We start from the raw sequence: 19,075 nt of genomic DNA on the forward strand, positions 1-19,075 counted from the left end.
TGTGAAAGGAGTCTGGCACGCACCCCCCCATTCCCAGGCAACGTTAGAAGTTTGCGGTGGCAAAACAAGCAAGAAGCACCAGTCTCTGTGCCTCTGTGCGAGCAGTGCCATGGGCAGATGTGGCTGTGCAACAGCTTTCCAGGCTAGCACCTTCTGACTGCCAGCTAACTGCAGATGTTCGCATTGTCGGAGCAGTGCTGCTGGAGGCGCCCTGCATGGACCCCCTAAGCTACGTTTGAAGTTAGAGGTGGCAAGACAAGCAAGCAGCCCCAGTCTCTGTGCCTGTGTGCGAGCAGGTCCAATAGCAGATGAGGCTGAGCAACATGTTTCCAGGCTAGTCCCTTCTGGCTGCCAGCAATCTGCAGACGTTCGCATTCTCGGAGCAGGGCTGAGAAAGGAGCCTGGCAGGCACCCCAACATTCCCAGGCAATGTTGGAAGTTTGAGGTGGAAAGACAAGCAAGAAGCCCCAGTCTCTGTGCCTCTGTGGGAGCAGTGCTATGAGCAGATGAGGCTGAGCAACAGCTTTCCAGGCTAGCCCCTTCTGGCTGCCAGCTATCTGCAGACGTTCGCATTCTCGGAGCAGGGCTGCAGGAGGCGCCCGGCATGGACCCCCTAATCTACATTTGAAGTTTGAGGTGACAAGACAAGCAGGCAGCCCCAGTCTCTGTGCCACTGTGCGAGTAGTTCCATGGACAGATCAGGGTAAGAAACACCTTTCCAGGCTAGCCCCTCGGACTGCCAGCTATTTGAAGACGTTTACATTTTCGGGTCAGGGCTGCGAAAGGAGCCTGGCACGCACCAGCCCTTTCCCATGTAACGTTTGAAGTTTGAGCTGGCAAGGCAAGCAAGCAGCCCCAGTCTCTGTGCAAGCAGGTCCATGAGCAGATGAGGCTGAGCAACAGCTTTCCAGGCTAGACCCTTTTGGCTGCCAGCAATCTGCAGACGTTCGCGTTTTCGGAGCAGGGCTGAGAAAAGAGCATGGCAGGCACCCCCATTCCCAGGCAACGTTAGAAGTTTGCGTTGGCAAAACAAGCAAGAAGCCCCAGTCTCTGTGCCTCTGTGCGAGCAGTGCCATGGGCATATCAGGGTAAGCAACATCTTTCCAGGCTAGCCCCTTCTGGCTGCCAGCTATCTGCAGACGTTTGCGTTTTCAAAGCACGGCTGCAGAAGGAGACTGGCAGAAACCACCCCCATTCCCAGGTTTCTTTTGAAGTAGGTGGTGGCAAGACAAGCAAGAAGCCCCAGTCTCTGTGCATCTATGCGAGCTGTGCCATGGGCAGATGAGGATGAGCAACAGCTTTCCAAGCTAACTCGTTCTGCCTGCTAGCTATCTGCAGACGTTCGCGTTTTCGGAGCAGGGCTGAGAAAACAGCATGGCAGGCACCCCCAATTCCCAGGCAACATTGGAAGTTTTCTGTGGCAAGACAAGCAAGCATTTCCAGTCTCTGTGCCTCTGTGGAAGCAGTGCCATGGGCAGATGAGGCTGAGCAAAAGCTTTCCAGGCTAGCCCCTTCTGGCTGCCAGCTATCTGCAGACGTTCGCATTTTTGGACCATGGCTGCTGGAGGCGCCCGCCAAGAAACCCCTAAGTTACGTTTGAAATTTTCTGTGGCAAGACAAGCAAGCAGCTCCAGTCTCTGTGCCTCTATGCGAGCAGTTCCATGGGCAGCTCAGGTTAAGAAACAGCTTTCCAGGCTAGCCTCTTTTGGCTGCCAGCTATCTGAAGACGTTCGCATTTTCGGGTCAGGGCTGCGAAAGGAGTCTGGCACGCACCCCCCCATTCCCAGGCAACATCAGAAGTTTGCGGTGGCAAAACAAGCAAGCAAGCAGCCCCAGTCTCTGTGCCTCTGTGCGAGCAGTGCCATGGGCAGATGAGGCTGAGCAACAGCTTTCCAGGATAGCCCCTTCTGGCTGCCAGCTATCTGCAGACGTTCGCATTTTCGGAGTAGGGCTGCTGGAGACACTGGGCACGGACCCCATTAGTTATGTTTGAAGTTTTCTGTGGCAAGACAAGCAAGAAGCCCCAGTCTCTGTGCCTCTGTGCAAGCAGTGCCATGGGCAGATGAGGCTGAGCAACAGCTTTCCAGGCTAGCCCCTTCTGGCTGCCAGCTATCTGCAGACGTTCGCATTTTCGGAGCAGGGCTGAGAAAGGAGCCTGGCAGTAACCCCCCCATTCCCAGCCTACGTTTGCAGTTTGAGGTGGCAAGACAAGCAGGCAGCCCCAGTCTCTGTGCCACTGTGCGAGTAGTTCCATGGACAGATCAGGGTAAGAAACACCTTTCCAGGCTAGCCCCTTCGGACTGCCAGCTATTTGAAGACGTTTACATTTTCGGGTCAGGGCTGCGAAAGCAGCCTGGCACGCACCAGCCCTTTCCCATGTAACGTTTGAAGTTTCAGGTGGCAAGGCAAGCAAGCAGCCCCAGTCTCTGTGCAAGCAGGTCCATGAGCAGATGAGGCTGAGCAACAGCTTTCCAGGCTAACCCCTTCTGGCTGCTAGCTATCTGCAGACGTTCGCATTGTCGGAGCAGGGCTGCTGGAGGCACTGGGCACGGACCCCATTAGTTATGTTTGAAGTTTTCTGTGGCAAGACAAGCAAGCAGCCCCAGTCTCTGTGCCTCTGTGCGAGCAGTGTCATGGGCAGATGAGGCTGAGCAACAGCTTTCCAGGCTAGCCCCTTCTGGCTGCCAGCTATCTGCAGACGTTCGCATTTTCGGAGTAGAGCTGCTGGAGGCACTTGGCACGGACCCCATTAGCTATGTTTGAAGTTGGAGGTTGTAAGACAAGCAAGCAGTCCCAGTCTCTGTGCCTCTGTGCAAGCAGTGCCATGGGCAGATGAGGTTGAGCAATAGCTTTCCAGGCTAGACCCTTTTGGCTGCCAGCAATCTGCAGACGTTCGCGTTTTCGGAGCAGGGCTGAGAAAAGAGCATGGCAGGCACCCCCATTCCCAGGCAACGTTAGAAGTTTGCGTTGGCAAAACAAGCAAGAAGCCCCAGTCTCTGTGCCTCTGTGCGAGCAGTGCCATGGGCATATCAGGGTAAGCAACATCTTTCCAGGCTAGCCCCTTCTGGCTGCCAGCTATCTGCAGACGTTTGCGTTTTCAAAGCACGGCTGCAGAAGGAGACTGGCAGAAACCACCCCCATTCCCAGGTTTCTTTTGAAGTAGGTGGTGGCAAGACAAGCAAGAAGCCCCAGTCTCTGTGCATCTATGCGAGCTGTGCCATGGGCAGATGAGGATGAGCAACAGCTTTCCAAGCTAACTCGTTCTGCCTGCTAGCTATCTGCAGACGTTCGCGTTTTCGGAGCAGGGCTGAGAAAACAGCATGGCAGGCACCCCCAATTCCCAGGCAACATTGGAAGTTTTCTGTGGCAAGACAAGCAAGCATTTCCAGTCTCTGTGCCTCTGTGGAAGCAGTGCCATGGGCAGATGAGGCTGAGCAAAAGCTTTCCAGGCTAGCCCCTTCTGGCTGCCAGCTATCTGCAGACGTTCGCATTTTTGGACCATGGCTGCTGGAGGCGCCCGCCAAGAAACCCCTAAGTTACGTTTGAAATTTTCTGTGGCAAGACAAGCAAGCAGCTCCAGTCTCTGTGCCTCTATGCGAGCAGTTCCATGGGCAGCTCAGGGTAAGAAATAGCTTTCCAGGCTAGCCCCTTTTGCCTGCCAGCTATCTGCAGACGTTTGCATTTTCGGGTCAGGGCTGTGAAAGGAGTCTGGCACGCACCCCCCCATTCCCAGGCAACGTTAGAAGTTTGCGGTGGCAAAACAAGCAAGAAGCACCAGTCTCTGTGCCTCTGTGCGAGCAGTGCCATGGGCAGATGTGGCTGTGCAACAGCTTTCCAGGCTAGCACCTTCTGACTGCCAGCTAACTGCAGATGTTCGCATTGTCGGAGCAGTGCTGCTGGAGGCGCCCTGCATGGACCCCCTAAGCTACGTTTGAAGTTAGAGGTGGCAAGACAAGCAAGCAGCCCCAGTCTCTGTGCCTGTGTGCGAGCAGGTCCAATAGCAGATGAGGCTGAGCAACATGTTTCCAGGCTAGTCCCTTCTGGCTGCCAGCAATCTGCAGACGTTCGCATTCTCGGAGCAGGGCTGAGAAAGGAGCCTGGCAGGCACCCCAACATTCCCAGGCAATGTTGGAAGTTTGAGGTGGAAAGACAAGCAAGAAGCCCCAGTCTCTGTGCCTCTGTGGGAGCAGTGCTATGAGCAGATGAGGCTGAGCAACAGCTTTCCAGGCTAGCCCCTTCTGGCTGCCAGCTATCTGCAGACGTTCGCATTCTCGGAGCAGGGCTGCAGGAGGCGCCCGGCATGGACCCCCTAATCTACATTTGAAGTTTGAGGTGACAAGACAAGCAGGCAGCCCCAGTCTCTGTGCCACTGTGCGAGTAGTTCCATGGACAGATCAGGGTAAGAAACACCTTTCCAGGCTAGCCCCTCGGACTGCCAGCTATTTGAAGACGTTTACATTTTCGGGTCAGGGCTGCGAAAGGAGCCTGGCACGCACCAGCCCTTTCCCATGTAACGTTTGAAGTTTGAGCTGGCAAGGCAAGCAAGCAGCCCCAGTCTCTGTGCAAGCAGGTCCATGAGCAGATGAGGCTGAGCAACAGCTTTCCAGGCTAGACCCTTTTGGCTGCCAGCAATCTGCAGACGTTCGCGTTTTCGGAGCAGGGCTGAGAAAAGAGCATGGCAGGCACCCCCATTCCCAGGCAACGTTAGAAGTTTGCGTTGGCAAAACAAGCAAGAAGCCCCAGTCTCTGTGCCTCTGTGCGAGCAGTGCCATGGGCATATCAGGGTAAGCAACATCTTTCCAGGCTAGCCCCTTCTGGCTGCCAGCTATCTGCAGACGTTTGCGTTTTCAAAGCACGGCTGCAGAAGGAGACTGGCAGAAACCACCCCCATTCCCAGGTTTCTTTTGAAGTAGGTGGTGGCAAGACAAGCAAGAAGCCCCAGTCTCTGTGCATCTATGCGAGCTGTGCCATGGGCAGATGAGGATGAGCAACAGCTTTCCAAGCTAACTCGTTCTGCCTGCTAGCTATCTGCAGACGTTCGCGTTTTCGGAGCAGGGCTGAGAAAACAGCATGGCAGGCACCCCCAATTCCCAGGCAACATTGGAAGTTTTCTGTGGCAAGACAAGCAAGCATTTCCAGTCTCTGTGCCTCTGTGGAAGCAGTGCCATGGGCAGATGAGGCTGAGCAAAAGCTTTCCAGGCTAGCCCCTTCTGGCTGCCAGCTATCTGCAGACGTTCGCATTTTTGGACCATGGCTGCTGGAGGCGCCCGCCAAGAAACCCCTAAGTTACGTTTGAAATTTTCTGTGGCAAGACAAGCAAGCAGCTCCAGTCTCTGTGCCTCTATGCGAGCAGTTCCATGGGCAGCTCAGGTTAAGAAACAGCTTTCCAGGCTAGCCTCTTTTGGCTGCCAGCTATCTGAAGACGTTCGCATTTTCGGGTCAGGGCTGCGAAAGGAGTCTGGCACGCACCCCCCCATTCCCAGGCAACATCAGAAGTTTGCGGTGGCAAAACAAGCAAGCAAGCAGCCCCAGTCTCTGTGCCTCTGTGCGAGCAGTGCCATGGGCAGATGAGGCTGAGCAACAGCTTTCCAGGATAGCCCCTTCTGGCTGCCAGCTATCTGCAGACGTTCGCATTTTCGGAGTAGGGCTGCTGGAGACACTGGGCACGGACCCCATTAGTTATGTTTGAAGTTTTCTGTGGCAAGACAAGCAAGAAGCCCCAGTCTCTGTGCCTCTGTGCAAGCAGTGCCATGGGCAGATGAGGCTGAGCAACAGCTTTCCAGGCTAGCCCCTTCTGGCTGCCAGCTATCTGCAGACGTTCGCATTTTCGGAGCAGGGCTGAGAAAGGAGCCTGGCAGTAACCCCCCCATTCCCAGCCTACGTTTGCAGTTTGAGGTGGCAAGACAAGCAGGCAGCCCCAGTCTCTGTGCCACTGTGCGAGTAGTTCCATGGACAGATCAGGGTAAGAAACACCTTTCCAGGCTAGCCCCTTCGGACTGCCAGCTATTTGAAGACGTTTACATTTTCGGGTCAGGGCTGCGAAAGCAGCCTGGCACGCACCAGCCCTTTCCCATGTAACGTTTGAAGTTTCAGGTGGCAAGGCAAGCAAGCAGCCCCAGTCTCTGTGCAAGCAGGTCCATGAGCAGATGAGGCTGAGCAACAGCTTTCCAGGCTAACCCCTTCTGGCTGCTAGCTATCTGCAGACGTTCGCATTGTCGGAGCAGGGCTGCTGGAGGCACTGGGCACGGACCCCATTAGTTATGTTTGAAGTTTTCTGTGGCAAGACAAGCAAGCAGCCCCAGTCTCTGTGCCTCTGTGCGAGCAGTGTCATGGGCAGATGAGGCTGAGCAACAGCTTTCCAGGCTAGCCCCTTCTGGCTGCCAGCTATCTGCAGACGTTCGCATTTTCGGAGTAGAGCTGCTGGAGGCACTTGGCACGGACCCCATTAGCTATGTTTGAAGTTGGAGGTTGTAAGACAAGCAAGCAGTCCCAGTCTCTGTGCCTCTGTGCAAGCAGTGCCATGGGCAGATGAGGTTGAGCAATAGCTTTCCAGGCTAGACCCTTTTGGCTGCCAGCAATCTGCAGACGTTCGCGTTTTCGGAGCAGGGCTGAGAAAAGAGCATGGCAGGCACCCCCATTCCCAGGCAACGTTAGAAGTTTGCGTTGGCAAAACAAGCAAGAAGCCCCAGTCTCTGTGCCTCTGTGCGAGCAGTGCCATGGGCATATCAGGGTAAGCAACATCTTTCCAGGCTAGCCCCTTCTGGCTGCCAGCTATCTGCAGACGTTTGCGTTTTCAAAGCACGGCTGCAGAAGGAGACTGGCAGAAACCACCCCCATTCCCAGGTTTCTTTTGAAGTAGGTGGTGGCAAGACAAGCAAGAAGCCCCAGTCTCTGTGCATCTATGCGAGCTGTGCCATGGGCAGATGAGGATGAGCAACAGCTTTCCAAGCTAACTCGTTCTGCCTGCTAGCTATCTGCAGACGTTCGCGTTTTCGGAGCAGGGCTGAGAAAACAGCATGGCAGGCACCCCCAATTCCCAGGCAACATTGGAAGTTTTCTGTGGCAAGACAAGCAAGCATTTCCAGTCTCTGTGCCTCTGTGGAAGCAGTGCCATGGGCAGATGAGGCTGAGCAAAAGCTTTCCAGGCTAGCCCCTTCTGGCTGCCAGCTATCTGCAGACGTTCGCATTTTTGGACCATGGCTGCTGGAGGCGCCCGCCAAGAAACCCCTAAGTTACGTTTGAAATTTTCTGTGGCAAGACAAGCAAGCAGCTCCAGTCTCTGTGCCTCTATGCGAGCAGTTCCATGGGCAGCTCAGGTTAAGAAACAGCTTTCCAGGCTAGCCTCTTTTGGCTGCCAGCTATCTGAAGACGTTCGCATTTTCGGGTCAGGGCTGCGAAAGGAGTCTGGCACGCACCCCCCCATTCCCAGGCAACATCAGAAGTTTGCGGTGGCAAAACAAGCAAGCAAGCAGCCCCAGTCTCTGTGCCTCTGTGCGAGCAGTGCCATGGGCAGATGAGGCTGAGCAACAGCTTTCCAGGATAGCCCCTTCTGGCTGCCAGCTATCTGCAGACGTTCGCATTTTCGGAGTAGGGCTGCTGGAGACACTGGGCACGGACCCCATTAGTTATGTTTGAAGTTTTCTGTGGCAAGACAAGCAAGAAGCCCCAGTCTCTGTGCCTCTGTGCAAGCAGTGCCATGGGCAGATGAGGCTGAGCAACAGCTTTCCAGGCTAGCCCCTTCTGGCTGCCAGCTATCTGCAGACGTTCGCATTTTCGGAGCAGGGCTGAGAAAGGAGCCTGGCAGTAACCCCCCCATTCCCAGCCTACGTTTGCAGTTTGAGGTGGCAAGACAAGCAGGCAGCCCCAGTCTCTGTGCCACTGTGCGAGTAGTTCCATGGACAGATCAGGGTAAGAAACACCTTTCCAGGCTAGCCCCTTCGGACTGCCAGCTATTTGAAGACGTTTACATTTTCGGGTCAGGGCTGCGAAAGCAGCCTGGCACGCACCAGCCCTTTCCCATGTAACGTTTGAAGTTTCAGGTGGCAAGGCAAGCAAGCAGCCCCAGTCTCTGTGCAAGCAGGTCCATGAGCAGATGAGGCTGAGCAACAGCTTTCCAGGCTAACCCCTTCTGGCTGCTAGCTATCTGCAGACGTTCGCATTGTCGGAGCAGGGCTGCTGGAGGCACTGGGCACGGACCCCATTAGTTATGTTTGAAGTTTTCTGTGGCAAGACAAGCAAGCAGCCCCAGTCTCTGTGCCTCTGTGCGAGCAGTGTCATGGGCAGATGAGGCTGAGCAACAGCTTTCCAGGCTAGCCCCTTCTGGCTGCCAGCTATCTGCAGACGTTCGCATTTTCGGAGTAGAGCTGCTGGAGGCACTTGGCACGGACCCCATTAGCTATGTTTGAAGTTGGAGGTTGTAAGACAAGCAAGCAGTCCCAGTCTCTGTGCCTCTGTGCAAGCAGTGCCATGGGCAGATGAGGTTGAGCAATAGCTTTCCAGGCTAGACCCTTTTGGCTGCCAGCAATCTGCAGACGTTCGCGTTTTCGGAGCAGGGCTGAGAAAAGAGCATGGCAGGCACCCCCATTCCCAGGCAACGTTAGAAGTTTGCGTTGGCAAAACAAGCAAGAAGCCCCAGTCTCTGTGCCTCTGTGCGAGCAGTGCCATGGGCATATCAGGGTAAGCAACATCTTTCCAGGCTAGCCCCTTCTGGCTGCCAGCTATCTGCAGACGTTTGCGTTTTCAAAGCACGGCTGCAGAAGGAGACTGGCAGAAACCACCCCCATTCCCAGGTTTCTTTTGAAGTAGGTGGTGGCAAGACAAGCAAGAAGCCCCAGTCTCTGTGCATCTATGCGAGCTGTGCCATGGGCAGATGAGGATGAGCAACAGCTTTCCAAGCTAACTCGTTCTGCCTGCTAGCTATCTGCAGACGTTCGCGTTTTCGGAGCAGGGCTGAGAAAACAGCATGGCAGGCACCCCCAATTCCCAGGCAACATTGGAAGTTTTCTGTGGCAAGACAAGCAAGCATTTCCAGTCTCTGTGCCTCTGTGGAAGCAGTGCCATGGGCAGATGAGGCTGAGCAAAAGCTTTCCAGGCTAGCCCCTTCTGGCTGCCAGCTATCTGCAGACGTTCGCATTTTTGGACCATGGCTGCTGGAGGCGCCCGCCAAGAAACCCCTAAGTTACGTTTGAAATTTTCTGTGGCAAGACAAGCAAGCAGCTCCAGTCTCTGTGCCTCTATGCGAGCAGTGCCATGGGCAGCTCAGGTTAAGAAACAGCTTTCCAGGCTAGCCTCTTTTGGCTGCCAGCTATCTGAAGACGTTCGCATTTTCGGGTCAGGGCTGCGAAAGGAGTCTGGCACGCACCCCCCCATTCCCAGGCAACATCAGAAGTTTGCGGTGGCAAAACAAGCAAGCAAGCAGCCCCAGTCTCTGTGCCTCTGTGCGAGCAGTGCCATGGGCAGATGAGGCTGAGCAACAGCTTTCCAGGATAGCCCCTTCTGGCTGCCAGCTATCTGCAGACGTTCGCATTTTCGGAGTAGGGCTGCTGGAGACACTGGGCACGGACCCCATTAGTTATGTTTGAAGTTTTCTGTGGCAAGACAAGCAAGAAGCCCCAGTCTCTGTGCCTCTGTGCAAGCAGTGCCATGGGCAGATGAGGCTGAGCAACAGCTTTCCAGGCTAGCCCCTTCTGGCTGCCAGCTATCTGCAGACGTTCGCATTTTCGGAGCAGGGCTGAGAAAGGAGCCTGGCAGTAACCCCCCCATTCCCAGCCTACGTTTGCAGTTTGAGGTGGCAAGACAAGCAGGCAGCCCCAGTCTCTGTGCCACTGTGCGAGTAGTTCCATGGACAGATCAGGGTAAGAAACACCTTTCCAGGCTAGCCCCTTCGGACTGCCAGCTATTTGAAGACGTTTACATTTTCGGGTCAGGGCTGCGAAAGCAGCCTGGCACGCACCAGCCCTTTCCCATGTAACGTTTGAAGTTTGAGGTGGCAAGGAAAGCAAGCAGCCCCAGTCTCTGTGCGAGCAGGTCCATGGGCAGACGAGGCTGAGCCACAGCTTTCCAGGCTAGCCCCTTCTGGCTGCCAGCTATCTGCAGACGTTCGCATTTTCGGAGGAGGGCTGCTGGAGGCACCGGGCACGGACCCCATTAGTTATGTTTGAAGTTTTCTGTGGCAAGACAAGCAAGAAGCCCCAGTCTCTGTGCCTCTGTGCGAGCAGTGCCATGGGCAGATGAGGCTGATTAACAGCTTTCCAGGCTAGTCCCTTCTGGCTGCCAGCAATCTGCAGATGTTCGCATTTTTGGAGGAGGGCTGCTGGAGGCGCCCGGCAAGAACCTCCTAATCTATATTTTAAGTTTGAGGTGGCAAGACGAGCAAGCAGCCCCAGTCTCTGTGCCTTGCGCGAGCAAGTTCATGGGCATACGAGGCTGAGAAACAGCTTTCCAGGCTAGGCCTTTCTGGCTGCCAGGTATCTGCAGACTTCTGCATTTTCGGAGAAGGGCTGCGAAAGGAGCCTGGCACGCACACCGCCATTCCCAGGTAACGTTAGAAGTTTGAGGTGGCAAGACAAGCAAGAAGCCCCATTCTCTGTGCCTCTATGCGAGCAGTGCCATGGGCAGATGAGGCTGAGCAACAGCTTTCCAGGCTAGATCTTCTGCCTGCGAGCTATCAGCAGACGTTCGCATTTTCATTGCAGGGCTGCTGGAGGCACTGGGCACGGACCCCTTTAGCTATGTTTGAAGTTTGAGATGGCAAGACAAGCAAGCAGCCCCAGTCTCTGTGCCTCTATGCGAGCAGTATCATGGGCAGATGAGTCTGAGCAACAGCTTTCCAGGCTAGCCCCTTCTGGCTGCCAGCAATCTGCAGACATTCGCATTTTCGGAGCAGGGCTTAGAAAGGAGCCTGGCAGGCACCCCCCCATTCCCAGGCAACGTTTGAAGTTTGAGGTGGAAAGACAAGCAAGTAGTTCCAGTCTCTGTGCCTCTGTGCGAGCAGGTCCATGGGCAGATGAGGCTGAGCAAAAGCTTTCCAGGCTAGCTCTTTCTGCCTGCGAGCTATCTGCAGACGTTCGCATTTTCGGAGCAGGGCTGCTGGAGGCACTGGGCACGGACCCCATTAGCTACGTTAGAAGTTTGAGGTGGCAAGACAAGCAAGCAGCCCCAGTCTCTGTGCGTCTGTGCGAGCAGTGCCATGGGCAGATGAGGCAGAGACACAGCTTTCCAGCCTAGTCCCATGTGGCTGCCAGCTATCTGCAGACGTTCGAATTTTCAGAGCAGGGCTGCTGGAGGCACTGGGCACGGACACCAATAGCTATGTTTGAAGTTGGAGGTGGCAAGACAAGCAAGCAGCCCCAGTCTCTGTGCCTCTGTGCGAGCACTGCCATGGGCAGATGAGGCTGAGCAACATCTTTCCAGGCTAGTCCCTTCTGGCTGCCAGCAATCTGCAGACGTTCGCATTCTCGGAGCAGGGCTGAGAAAGGAGCCTGGCAGGCACCCCCCCATTCCCAGGCAATGTTGGAAGTTTGAGGTGGAAAGACAAGCAAGAAGCCCCAGTCTCTGTGCCTCTGTGGGAGCAGTGCTATGAGCAGATGAGGCTGAGCAACAGCTTTCCAGGCTAGCCCCTTCTGTCTGCCATCTATCTGCAGACGTTCGCATTCTCGGAGCAGGGCTGCAGGAGGCGCCCGGCATGGACCCCCTAATCTACATTTGAAGTTTGAGGTGACAAGACAAGCAGGCAGCCCCAGTCTCTGTGCCACTGTGCGAGTAGTTCCATGGACAGATCAGGGTAAGAAACACCTTTCCAGGCTAGCCCCTCGGACTGCCAGCTATTTGAAGACGTTTACATTTTCGGGTCAGGGCTGCGAAAGGAGCCTGGCACGCACCAGCCCTTTCCCATGTAACGTTTGAAGTTTCAGGTGGTAAGGCAAGCAAGCAGCCCCAGTCTCTGTGCAAGCAGGTCCATGAGCAGATGAGGCTGAGCAACAGCTTTCCAGGCTAACCCCTTCTGGCTGCTAGCTATCTGCAGACGTTCGCATTGTCGGAGCAGGGCTGCTGGAGGCACTGGGCACGGACCCCATTAGTTATGTTTGAAGTTTTCTGTGGCAAGACAAGCAAGCAGCCCCAGTCTCTGTGCCTCTGTGCGAGCAGTGTCATGGGCAGATGAGGCTGAGCAACAGCTTTCCAGGCTAGCCCCTTCTGGCTGCCAGCTATCTGCAGACGTTAGCATTTTCGGAGCAGGGCTGCTGGAGGCACTGGGCACGGACCCCATTAGCTATGTTTGAAGTTGGAGGTTGCAAGACAAGCAAGCAGTCCCAGTCTCTGTGCCTCTGTGCAAGCAGTGCCATGGGCAGATGAGGTTGAGCAATAGCTTTCCAGGCTAGACCCTTTTGGCTGCCAGCAATCTGCAGACGTTCGCGTTTTCAAAGCACGGCTGCAGAAGGAGACTGGCAGAAACCACCCCCATTCCCAGGTTTCTTTTGAAGTAGGTGGTGGCAAGACAAGCAAGCAGCCCCAGTCTCTGTGCCTCTATGCGAGCTGTGCCATGGGCAGATGAGGATGAGCAACAGCTTTCCAAGCTAACTCTTTCTGCCTGCTAGCTATCTGCAGACGTTCGCATTTTCGGAACAGGGCTGAGAAAGGAGTCTGGCAGGCACCCCCCATTCCTAGGCAACGTTGGAAGTTGGAGGTGGCAAGACAAGCAAGCAGCCCCAGTCTCTGTGCCTCTGTGCGAGCAGGTCCATGGGCAGATGTGGCTGAGCAACAGCTTTCCAGGCTGGCCCCTTCTGTCTGCCAGCTATCTGCAGACGTTCGCATTCTCGGAGCAGGGCTGCTGGAGGCGCCCGTCGAGGATCCTTTAAGATACGTTTGAAGTTTTCTGTGGCAAGACAAGCAAGCAGCCCCATTCTCTGTGCCTCTGTGCGAGCAGTGCCATGGGCAGATGAGGCTGAGCAACAGCTTTCCAGGCTAGCACCTTCTGGCTGCCAGCTATCTGCAGATGTTCGCATTTTCGGAGCAGGGCTGCTGGAGGCACTGGGCACGGACCCCATTATCTATGTTTGAAGTTTGATGTGGCAAGACAAGCAAGCAGCCCCAGTCTCTGTGCCTCTGTGCGAGCAGTGCCATGGGCAGATGAGGCTGAGCAACAGCTTTCCAGGCTAGCCTCTTCTGGCTGCCAGCTATCTGCAGACGTTCGCATTGTCGGAGCAGGGCTGAGAAAGGAGCCTGGCAGCCACCGCCAAATTCCCAGGCAACTTTTGAAGTTTGAGGTGGAGAGACAAGAAAGAAGCCACAGTTTCTGTTCCTCCGTGCGAGCAGTGCCATGGGCAGATGAGGCTGAGCAACAGCTTTCCAGGCTAGCCCCTTCTAGCTGCCAGCTATCTGCAGACGTTCGCATTGTCGGAGCAGGGCTGCTGGAGGCACTGGGCACGGACCCCATTAGCTATGTTTGAAGTTTGAGGTGGCAAGACAAGCAAGCAGTCCCAGTCTCTGTGCCTCTGTGCGAGCATTGCCATGGGCAGATGAGACTGAGCAACAGCTTTCCAGGCTAGCCCCTTTTGTCTGCCAGCTATCTGCAGACGTTCGCATTGTCGGAGCAGGGCTGAGAAAGGAGCCTGGCAGGCACTCCCCCATTCCCAGGAAACCATGGAAGTTTAAGGTGGAGAGACAAGAAAGAAGCCCCATTCTCTGTTCCTCCGTGCGAGCAGTGCCATGGGCAGATGAGGCTGAGCAACAGCTTTCCAGGCTAGCCCCTTCTGGTTGCCAGCTATCTGCAGACGTTCGCATTTTCGGAGCAGGGCTGAGAAAGGAGCCTGGCAGTAACCCCCCCATTCCCAGCCTACGTTTGCAGTTTGAGGTGGCAAGACAAGCAGGCAGCCCCAGTCTCTGTGCCACTGTGCGAGTAGTTCCATGGACAGATCAGGGTAAGAAACACCTTTCCAGGCTAGCCCCTTCGGACTGCCAGCTATTTGAAGACGTTTACATTTTCGGGTCAGGGCTGCGAAAGCAGCCTGGCACGCACAAGCCCTTTCCCATGTAACGTTTGAAGTTTGAGGTGGCAAGGCAAGCAAGCAGCCCCAGTCTCTGTGCGAGCAGGTCCATGGGCAGACGAGGCTGAGCAACAGCTTTCCAGGCTAGCCCCTTCTGGCTGCCAGCTATCTGCAGACGTTCGCATTTTCGGAGCAGGGCTGCTGGAGGCGCCCGGCAAGAACCTCCTAATCTATATTTTAAGTTTGAGGTGGCAAGACTAGCAAGCAGCCCCAGTCTCTGTGCCTTGCGCGAGCAAGTTCATGGGCATACGAGGCTGAGAAACAGCTTTCCAGGCTAGGCCTTTCTGGCTGCCAGGTATCTGCAGACTTCTGCATTTTCGGAGAAGGGCTGCGAAAGGAGCCTGGCACGCACACCCCCATTCCCAGGTAACGTTAGAAGTTTGAGGTGGCAAGACAAGCAAGAAGCCCCAGTTTCTTTGCCTCTATGTGAGCAGTGCCATGGGCAGATGAGGCTGAGCAACAGCTTTTCAGGCTAGATATTCTGCCTGCGAGCTATCTGCAGACATACGCTTTTTCGGAGGAGGGCTGCTGGAGGCACTGGGCACGGACCCCTTTAGCTATGTTTGAAGTTTGAGATGGCAAGACAAGCAAGCAGCCCCAGTCTCTGTGCCTCTATGCGAGCAGTATCATGGGCAGATGAATCTGAGCAACAGCTTTCCAGGCTAGCCCCTTCTGACAGCCAGCTATCTGCAGACGTTCGCGTTTTTGGAGCAGGTCTGCTGGAGGCGCCCGGCAAGGACCCCCTAAGCTTTGTTTGAAGTTTTCTGTGGCAAGGCAAGCAAGCAGATCCACTCTCTGTGCCTCTGTGCGAGCAGTGCCATGGGCAGATGTGGCTGTGCAACAGCTTTCCAGGCTAGCCCCTTCTGACTGCCAGCTATCTGCAGATATTCGCATTCTCGGAGCAGGATTGCTGGAGGCGCCCGGCATGGACCCCCTAAGCTACGTTTGAAGTTAGACGTTGCAAGACAAGCAAGAAGCCCCAGTCTCTGTGCCTCTCTGCAAGAAGTGCCATGAGCAGATGAGGCTGAGCAAAAGCTTTCCAGGCTAGATCTTTCTGCCTGCGAGCTATCAGCAGACGTTCGCATTTTCGGTGCAGGGCTGCTGGAGGCACTGGGCACGAACCCCATTAGCTATGTTTGAAGTTGGAGGTGGCAAGACAAGCAGGCAGCCACAGTCTCTGTGCCTCTGTGCGAGCAGTGCCATGGGCAGATGAGGCTGAGCAACAGTTTTCCAGGCTAGCCCCTTCTGGCTGCCAGCAATCTGCAGACATTCGCATTTTCGGAGCAGGGCTTAGAAAGGAGCCTGGCAGGCACCCCCCCATTCCCAGGCAAGGTTGGAAGTTTGAGGTGGAAAGACAAGCAAGTAGTTCCAGTCTCTGTGCCTCTGTGCGAGCAGGTCCATGGGCAGATGAGGCTGAGCAACAGCTTTCCAGGCTAGGTCCTTCTGGCTGCCAGCTATCTGCAGAGGTTCGCATTTTCGAAGGAGGGCTGCTGGAGGCGCCCTGCAAGAACCACCTAAGCTACGTTTGAAGTTTGAGGTGGCAAGACTAGCAAGAAGCACCAGTCTCTGTGCCTCTGTGTGAGCAGTGCCATGGGCAGATGTGGCTGTGCAACAGCTTTCCAGGCTAGCCCCTTCTGACTGCCAGCTAACTGCAGATGTTCGCATTGTCGGAGCAGTGCTGCTGGAGGCGCCCTGCATGGACCCCCTAAGCTACGTTTGAAGTTAGAGGTGACAAGACAAGCAAGCAGCCCCAGTCTCTGTGCCTCTGTGCGAGCAGGTCCAATAGCAGATGAGGCTGAGCAACATCATTCCAGGCTAGTCCCTTCTGGCTGCCAGCAATCTGCAGACGTTCGCATTCTCGGAGCAGGGCTGAGAAAGGAGCCTGGCAGGCACCCCCCCATTCCCAGGCAATGTTGGAAGTTTGAGGTGGAAAGACAAGCAAGAAGCCCCAGTCTCTGTGCCTCTGTGGGAGCAGTGCTATGAGCAGATGAGGCTGAGCAACAGCTTTCCAGGCTAGCCCCTTCTGGCTGCCAGCTATCTGCAGACGTTCGTATTCTCGGAGCAGGGCTGCAGGAGGCGCCCGGCATGGACCCCCTAATCTACATTTGAAGTTTGAGGTGACAAGACAAGCAGGCAGCCCCAGTCTCTGTGCCACTGTGCGAGTAGTTCCATGGACAGATCAGGGTAAGAAACACCTTTCCAGGCTAGCCCCTTCGGACTGCCAGCTATTTGAAGACGTTTACATTTTCGGGTCAGGGCTGCGAAAGGAGCCTGGCACGCACCAGCCCTTTCCCATGTAACTTTTGAAGTTTGAGGTGGCAAGGCAAGCAAGCAGCCCCAGTCTCTGTGCCTCTGTGCGAGCAGTGTCATGGGCAGATGAGGCTGAGCAACAGCTTTAGAGGCTAGCCCCTTCTGGCTGCCAGCTATCTGCAGACGTTCGCACTTTCGGAGTAGGGCTGCTGGAGGCACTGGGCACGGACCCCATTAGCTATGTTTGAAGTTGGAGGTTGCAAGACAAGCAAGCAGCTCCAGTCTCTGTGCCTCTATGCGAGCAGTTCCATGGGCAGCTTAGGGTAAGAAACAGCTTTCCAGGCTAGGTCCTTCTGGCTGCCAGCTATCTGCAGATGTTCGCATTTTCGGGTCAGGGCTGCGAAAGGAGTCTGGCATGCACCCCCCCATTCCCAGGAAACGTTAGAAGTTTGCGGTGGCAAAACAAGCAAGAAGCCCCAGTCTCTGTGCCTCTGTGCGAGCAGTGCCATGGGCATATCAGGGTAAGCAACATCTTTCCAGGCTAGCCCCTTCTGGCTGCCAGCTATCTGCAGACGTTTGCGTTTTCAAAGCACGGCTGCAGAAGTAGACTGGCAGAAACCACCCCCATTCCCAGGTGTCTTTTGAAGCAGGTGGTGGCAAGGCAAGCAAGCAGCCCCAGTCTCTGTGCCTCTGTGCGAGCAGTGCCATGAGCAGATGTGGCTGAGCAACAGCTTTCCAGGCTAGCCCCTTCTGTCTGCCAGCTATCTGCAGACGTTCGCATTCTCGGAGCAGGGCTGCTGGAGGCGCCCGTCAAGGATCCTTTAAGATATGTTTGAAGTTTTCTGTGGCAAGACAAGCAAGCAGCCCCAGTCTCTGTGCCTCTGTGTGAGCAGTGCCATGGGTAGATGAGGCTGAGCAACAGCTTTCCAGGCTAGCCCCTTCTGGCTGCCTGTTATCTGCAGATGTTCGCATTTTTGGAGCAGGGCTGCTGGAGGCACTGGGCACGGACCCCATTATCTATGTTTGAAGTTTTCTGTGGCAAGACAAGCAAGCAGCCCCAGTCTCTGTGCCTCTGTGCGAGCAGTGCCATGGGCAGATGAGGCTGAGCAACAGCTTTCCAGGCTAGCCTCTTCTGGCTGCCAGCAATCTGCAGACGTTCGCATTGTCGGAGCAGGGCTGAGAAAGGAGCCTGGCAGGCACCGTCCCATTCCCAGGCAACTTTTGAAGTTTGAGGTGGAGAGACAAGAAAGAAGCCCCAGTTTCTGTTCCTCCGTGCGAGCAGTGCCATGGGCAGATGAGGCTGAGCAACAGCTTTCCAGGCTAGCCCCTTCTAGCTGCCAGCTATCTGCAGACGTTCGCATTGTCGGAGCAGGGCTGCTGGAGGCACTGGGCACGGACCCCATTAGCTATGTTTGAAGTTGCAGGTGGCAAGACAAGCAAGCAGTCCCAGTCTCTGTGCCTCTGTGCGAGCAGTGCCATGGGCAGATGAGGCTGAGCAACAGCTTTCCAGGCTAGCCCCTTCTAGCTGCCAGCTATCTGCAGACGTTCGCTTTTTCGGAGCAGGGCTGCTGGTGGCACTAGGCACGGACCCCATTAGTTATATTTGAAGTTTTCTGTGGCAAGACAAGAGAGCAGCCCCAGTCTCTGTGCCTCTGTGCGAGCAGTGCCATGGGCAGATGAGGCTGAGCAACAGCTTTCCAGGCTAGCCCCTTCTGGCTGCCAGCTATCTGCAGACGTTCGCATTTTCAGAGTAGGGCTGCTGGAGGCACTGGGCACGGACCATATTAGCTATGTTTGAAGTTGGAGGTGGCAAGACAAGCAAGCAGTCCCAGTCTCTGTGCCTCTGTGCAAGCAGTGCCATGGGCAGATGAGGTTGAGCAATAGCTTTCCAGGCTAGACCCTTTTGGCTGCCAGCAATCTGCAGACGTTCGCCTTTTCGGAGCAGGGCTGAGAAAAGAGCATGACAGGCACCCCCCATTCCCAGGCAACGTTGGAAGTTTTCTGTGGCAAGACAAGCAAGCATTTCCAGTCTCTGTGCCTCTGTGGAAGCAGTGCCATGGGCAGATGAGGCTGAGCAAAAGCTTTCCAGGCTAGCCCCTTCTGGCTGCCAGCTATCTGCAGACGTTCGCATTTTTGGAGCATGGCTGCTGGAGGCGCCCGCCAAGAAACCCCTAAGTTACGTTTGAAATTTTCTGTGGCAAGACAAGCAAGCAGCTCCAGTCTCTGTGCCTCTATGCGAGCAGTTCCATGGGCAGCTCAGGGTAAGAAATAGCTTTCCAGGCTAGCCCCTTTTGCCTGCCAGCTATCTGCAGACGTTTGCATTTTCGGGTCAGGGCTGTGAAAGGAGTCTGGCACGCACCCCCCCATTCCCAGGCAACGTTAGAAGTTTGCGGTGGCAAAACAAGCAAAAAGCCCCAGTCTCTGTGCCTCTGTGCGAGCAGTGCCATGGGCAGATGAGGATGAGCAACAGCTTTCCAGGTTAGCCCCTTCTGGTTGCCAGCTATCTGTAGACGTTTGCGTTTTCAAAGCAGGACTGCTAAAGTAGCCTGTCAGGTACCCCGCATTCCCAAGATACGTTAAAACTTTGAGGTGGCAAGACAAGAGAGCAGCCCCAGTCTCTGTGCCTCTGTGCGAGCAGTGCCATGGGCAGATGAGGCTGAGAAACAGCTTTCCAGGCTAGCCCCTTTTGGCTGCCAGCTATCTGCAGACGTTTGCATTTTTGGTCAGGGCTGCGAAAGGAGTCTGGCATGCACCCCCCCATTCCCAGGCAACGTTAGAAGTTT

This window comes from Opisthocomus hoazin, chromosome 28 (assembly GCF_030867145.1).
Source record: "Opisthocomus hoazin isolate bOpiHoa1 chromosome 28, bOpiHoa1.hap1, whole genome shotgun sequence".
NCBI classification, from domain to species: domain Eukaryota; kingdom Metazoa; phylum Chordata; class Aves; order Opisthocomiformes; family Opisthocomidae; genus Opisthocomus; species Opisthocomus hoazin.